The sequence below is a fragment of the Tamandua tetradactyla genome, chromosome 6, assembly GCF_023851605.1.
Source record: "Tamandua tetradactyla isolate mTamTet1 chromosome 6, mTamTet1.pri, whole genome shotgun sequence".
Lineage (NCBI taxonomy): Eukaryota > Metazoa > Chordata > Mammalia > Pilosa > Myrmecophagidae > Tamandua > Tamandua tetradactyla.
This window is the reverse complement of record NC_135332.1, coordinates 69,932,972-69,938,795: the sequence shown is the minus strand read 5'-3', so window position 1 is coordinate 69,938,795 and position 5,824 is coordinate 69,932,972.

Here is a 5,824-nt window from a genome sequence, read left to right as displayed (position 1 = left end):
CAGGAGCAAGAGTCTCAGTTGCCAGCCACATGCCTGCCCAGTTGACAGAGGAACCCACATACTTACTGCCTTTCCTCCAAGAAGGTATCCTCTTGTTGGTGCCTTAATTTGGACATTTTTCACAGCCTTAGAACTGTAGACTTGTAACTTAAATAAATCCCCTTTGTCAAAGGCAATCCATTTCTGGTATATTGCATCCCAGTAGCATTAGCAAACCAGAGCAGTAAGTTTTCAAGGAAAACTGAGCACGGAGATGAAGAGCTTGGCACCGTAGCTAGGTAAGGCTGTTGGGATGGAGGGCCACATGGGGACCTGGGGAAGGCTTACAGCATGGGACTTCTTGTAGGAAAGACAGCACTTCCAGACACTCCTGGGAAGAACAGCTTCCTGCACACCCAGATCTTCCCTGGCCCAGCCTGGCTAGCTGGTATTCCGAGCGAGGTCTGAGGGGCTCAGGTCTGACGTAATCTGAGGACCATTTGCCAGAACCAGGCAGATGGGCTTCCTGGAAGGATGTACCTCCACATGGAGCCCTCATGATGAGTAGGAGGTAGCTAGGAAAATAGGGAAAGGAGAGTGTTCCATGCAGAGGGAAGGAGCTTATGCCAAGGCCGAAGGCCAGAGAGAGATCCTAAGCCTTGGAGGACTAGGAGACACACACCTGGAACACAGGTAACAAGGGATGGGGGAGGTCCCCACAAGGTCAGTGGAGGCTGTGTACTGAGGGCCTCCAGGGTTTGATAGGGAGTTTAGATGGGGTCTCAGGACCCTGGGGAGCTATGGAGGGATCTAGGTCAGATGAGGATGAGCAGGAAGCAGTTGGGGCACCATCCAAGACCCCAGGCAGTGGGTCGCCAGCAGCCAAAACAGCAGCCAGCGAGGCTGATGAATTTATGAAGGGTACCCGCAGCATGGCATCCTAAACATGTTGCCACCAAACGGAGGAAGACTTTGGTCAAACTCTTCACCCAAAGTAAAGGCAACAACCTCTAGAAACAAAAAGGCAAACCAGGGATACAAGAGCTCAGGGGAGATAGGGGGAGATGGGCTGTGATCTGGCAGGACCCAGAAGAGAAGGAGAAGAAAAAAATAGAAATTTAAATCACTGTAGAATTGAAGATCACATAGGAAGAATCACAAAGGGAGGAAAGCATGATACAGAGGTGAGAAATGAGAAAAGTGACCCAAATGATATGGAGGCAGGGGCTTCACGATACAGAAGTCTGTTTAACTTTGTTCACCCCTACTTTCGGTCAAATTTAGTTGATTTTCACACCCTATTTTTTTCTTTTAGAATTCCCTTAAACTCAGGTTCCTCAGAATACACTTTGTGAAATGAAGCTCTAGGTCAATAGTTCTCCTTCAGGGGTGACACTGACCCCCAGGGGACATTTGTCGAGGTCTGAGAACATTTTTGGTTGTCATGACTGGTGGTGGTGGGGGCTACACTTGGCACCCCTGGTGGGGGCAGCCAGGAACTCATCCCCATACCCTCAGCAAACTTAGCGACACCAATAGTCTTTGGGGATTCCCCTTAAGTAGAGGCGGCTGCAGAGAGTGACAGGAAAAAAGGGAGAGTGGTAGGACTAAAGGGCTCCCGAAACCAAAGCAAAAGACGAGCTACAACGGGACATGAAAAGGGCAGAGGCGTCACTGGAAGAGGACCGGGTATCAGTGGGCAGGAGCCCTCACCATGCAGCCTGACACCCATGGGTCTGTTAAAGAGAGTCGGCTTCCACCTGCCCTCATTCTCAGGTGTGCAGACCGCAAATACGATAATAGAGAGGGAAATGGTGCAGAAGTGTTACCACCGGGAGGCTGGTCTGGTCTCTGCTTCTCTCTGTGGGAGTGGGGAGCAGGCCCATGAGATGCTACCAACCCAGGCAGTTTGCCCCCAGGCCCCTCCTGCACCTGAGGAGGAGCCAGACCCCATGCCCCCCCATCCTCCTGCTCTGACCCCCACTCCCTGTTCTAGTGCATGAAAATGAGGCTTTGAATGGGCTTCTATCTTACTCTGTTTACTTCACCGCCCAACTTAAAAATGCCAAATGATGTCGCTTGCCCCGGGGGAAATAATCTTGTGCTTACCCCTGGGTGTCCCCACAGAAGCCCACTCGGTACCCCTGACCGATAAACTGCCTCTCCTGCGCCACTGACACCAAAGCCAGAGACTCCCCTCGGCCTCTGTACATGCTCTGGGCTCGCTTTGGTATTAAATCACAAGCTGCCTCCTCCATATCCTGAAAGAGATGTGAAAAATAACTTAATCCCCCTTAAAAAAGCTTAACTACGATGCATCCACATTATAAAATAGTATGCAGCCACCTGGGTGGGCCACAGGGGCTCAGCAGGCAGCTATAGACCTGGGTTCGATTTCTGGTGCCTGCCCAGGTGAAAAGCAAACACACAAAATATCACGCAACCACCAGAAAAGCGTATTTTGAACACTATTTGAGGAAATGGGAAAAGACTTGCATGATGGTGTTGGCTGCAAAAAAAGTGGAACACGGCATGATTTCGAGTATGTAAAAATAAAATAAACACAGAGAAAAAAGGAGTAGATCAAAAAAGCAGAGGAACTATCTTTTATCTTCAGATAGAAGAATAGGTCATTTGTTTACTTCTCATATTTTCCAATTTTTCTACATGAATATGTATCAGTTGGATAATCCAAATTTAAAAGTTCATTTTCAAAAGAAAGTTTAAGTCCTCTCGCTCTCTCCAAGCTCCAAGTACAGCTATGATGCTTGTAAGTCACAGCTCTGCAGGAAGGCCCCCCCACCTAAACCACCAGCCATCGTTTCCCCTGATTTGTCACAAAGAATCTCCCCCAAATTCGCCCACAGGGGACATCCTTGGTTGAGTTCTTTCTGTGGGTGGGGATGGCAGTAGAGGGCTTTTGAGGAGCACGAGGCTCCTATTATTATTATTATAAAAGCAGAGGCACAAAAGGTGTTCTTTAATAGCACAGTCCTTTTCCAACACTTTCCTCCCCCTTTGCCCCCAAACATACTTTGTCCCACCAACTTTAACACCCAAGGAAACTCCCAGAACCCAGCTGGCTTGATAAGATGCTCCCTGAGCCCCAGACAGTGTCTTGGACCTGACACCACAACTTAGAGGGCCGTGAGAGCATACCTAGGCCATTCCAGGTCATGGGGCACCCTTGAGGGAGTGGCACCCTGCAAGAGAGGGGATGCCTGGCCACGGAGAGCTGGGCCAGCATGATGGCCTGAGAAGGGGAACTGGCTATAGCCTCAAAAGAAAAGAGGACCGCCGGGAGCTATTTCTCCCTGTCCCAGATCTCTGACTCTCAGCGTGGGACACCCATCTGCCATTTGCCCCACACCATCAGCACTTCCCATCACATGCCAGAGCGTGCTGGGGTAGCAGCCAGGTGAGCAAATGATGGCCGAGGCTGGTGGTGGGGTGGGAGGCTGGACTGTGTGCTGGTTTGAAAGGATTACGTGCCCTAGCAAAGCCATGTTTTACCCTGATCCAATCTTGTGAGAGCAACCATATCTTTTTAATCCCCATTCAATAATGCAGGTTGGAATCTTTTGATTAGATTATCTCCATGGAGATATGACTCACCCAATTGTGAGTATTAACCTTTGATTAGAGGGATGTGCGACTCCACCCATTCCAGGTGGGTCTTGATTAGTTTACTGGAATCCTTTAAAAGAGGAAACATTTTTTGGAAAGAGCAACAGTACCACGAGAGTCACGATAGAGCCACGAGAGAGCCGCAAGAAACACAGCCAGAGGCCTTTGGAGATGAAGAAGAAAAATGCCTCCGGGAGAGCTTCACGAAACAGGAAGCCTCGAGAGAAAGCTAGCAGACGTCGCCATGTTCGCCATGTGCCTTTCCAGTTGAGAGAGAACCCTGAACGTCATCGGCCTTCTTGAATCAAGGTGTCTTTCCCTGGATGCCTCAGATTGGACATATCTATAGTCTTGCTTTAATTTGGACATTATCATGGGCTTAGAATGGTAAACTTGCAACTTAATAAATTCCCTGTTTTAAAAGCCATTCCATTTCTGGTACATCGCATTCCGGCAGGTAGCAAACTAGAACAACTCCAAGCCGGTTTGCCAGCTCCGATCATTCAACCCCCATTCACCGAGTACCTCTCATTGTGCTAGGAACCTGGGTTGGATAAAAGTCACCTGGCTACCGCCTTTCCATAATGCATTCGGGTCTCATCCTGGCCAGAATCAGCAGCACCTGGGGTACTCGTTTAAAGCACAGATTGCAAGCCCCACCCCCAGATTTTTGGATTCAGTAATTCTAGGTGGAGCCCAAGAATTTGCATTACTAACAAGTCCCTAGGTAGGGCTGCGGGTCAGGGAACACCACTTGGAGAGCCAACAGGGAGAAAGTGAGGTTGGAACCCCTCAGTTACTCTTCCCTGCATCCCAGGAAGATGGCACTGCTGAGCCCTGCACGGAGGACAGCAGGACGCAGGCACAGATCCAGACTGGCCGGGGCTCATATAGCCCCTCAGCACCTGCTGAGGGGCCACTCCACCCCCAGAAAATCTCTGCCTTGGAGGGAGGGGATGGGACTGGGCAGCATCAGGGCAGCGTCTGGTCCTCCCTCTGTCCCCAGCTTTTGTTTCCAGAGACACATCTGCACCGAGAGATGGAGTCCGCTCAGCCCAGCCATCTCCTCCAAGTTGCCCATGCCTCATCGGAAGGCAGGTGGTGGCTTATAAACATCTGCAGGTGCTGAGATTGGGGAATTTTGCTCCAAGAGTTTATCAGAGCTAAGTGGGTGTAGGGGAAAAGAGGAGGATGTGTGCAGTGGGGGAGGAGGCAGGCATCCGTGAAGATTAGTAAATTATTCACACATCTTTTTCTGCCAGAACGAAAGCTCGCCTTCCACTCGATGCTCATCAGCACACTTAGATGTTTTTAATCCGTGTTTAAAGGAGGTAAGAGGGGGGAAAAAAAGGAATAATAATTTTTAATTAAGAAATTAAGCCATCCCTTTCCTAAATATTCGATTGTGCATTTATTGCCTCCGGGAAGGGGGGAGGGGAGAGTCTAACCATGGCATGAAAATGGGTTTCATCATCTGCTAAATCCGATGCCCAAAATAGCCCCATCGTTGCCCAGGCAACTAGCATTTACTCTCCCTCCCCTCCCTGCCCCCCTCTCCTTTTGCATATTGCTGCATATTTCTATCATCTCTTTCCAGGCACAGTTCATAAACACGCCGGCATATTAAAGAATGTTATCACCAATGACTTACAGGCCAGCTGCGCCGAGCGAGATAGGAAGTGGCAGGCAAATACAATTTCATGCAGCTAGGGCAACAGATTGATTGGGTGCCCTTCAAATGGGATGCCACTTCTTTAAGTCAGTCCAAACGCAGAAATAAAGTTGGTCTCGCCCTTCTCCTGGCCGCGAGAGACAAGACGCGAGGGGCTGCTGCTCAAGAGCCTCATTAGAGCTGGACCAGTCTGCCCGGAGCTGGGGATTATTTGCACTGACAGCTCTGCTGGGCTCGCTCCTCGCACCCCTCGCCTCCCCTTCCCCTCCCTTGTCAAAGGGCCCTGGCCCCAGGATGTGAGCCTTTTTGAATTAATTATCCTCTCTTCCCCAGGATTACTCGGGGGGGGGGGGGGGCGCTCATCTCTAGGGCCAGTGGGGGTGGGACAGAGCTGCCACAGATGAGGATTAAGTAAGATTTTTCACATCTGTACCTGGCTCTGCAAGTTTGGGGGTGGTGCTGGTAATTGTGGGGTGTCTCTCGTCACTGGTTCTGTTCCGGCCTCCCAGGCCTGCACAGACAACATCCCGAACCCATATCTCTGAT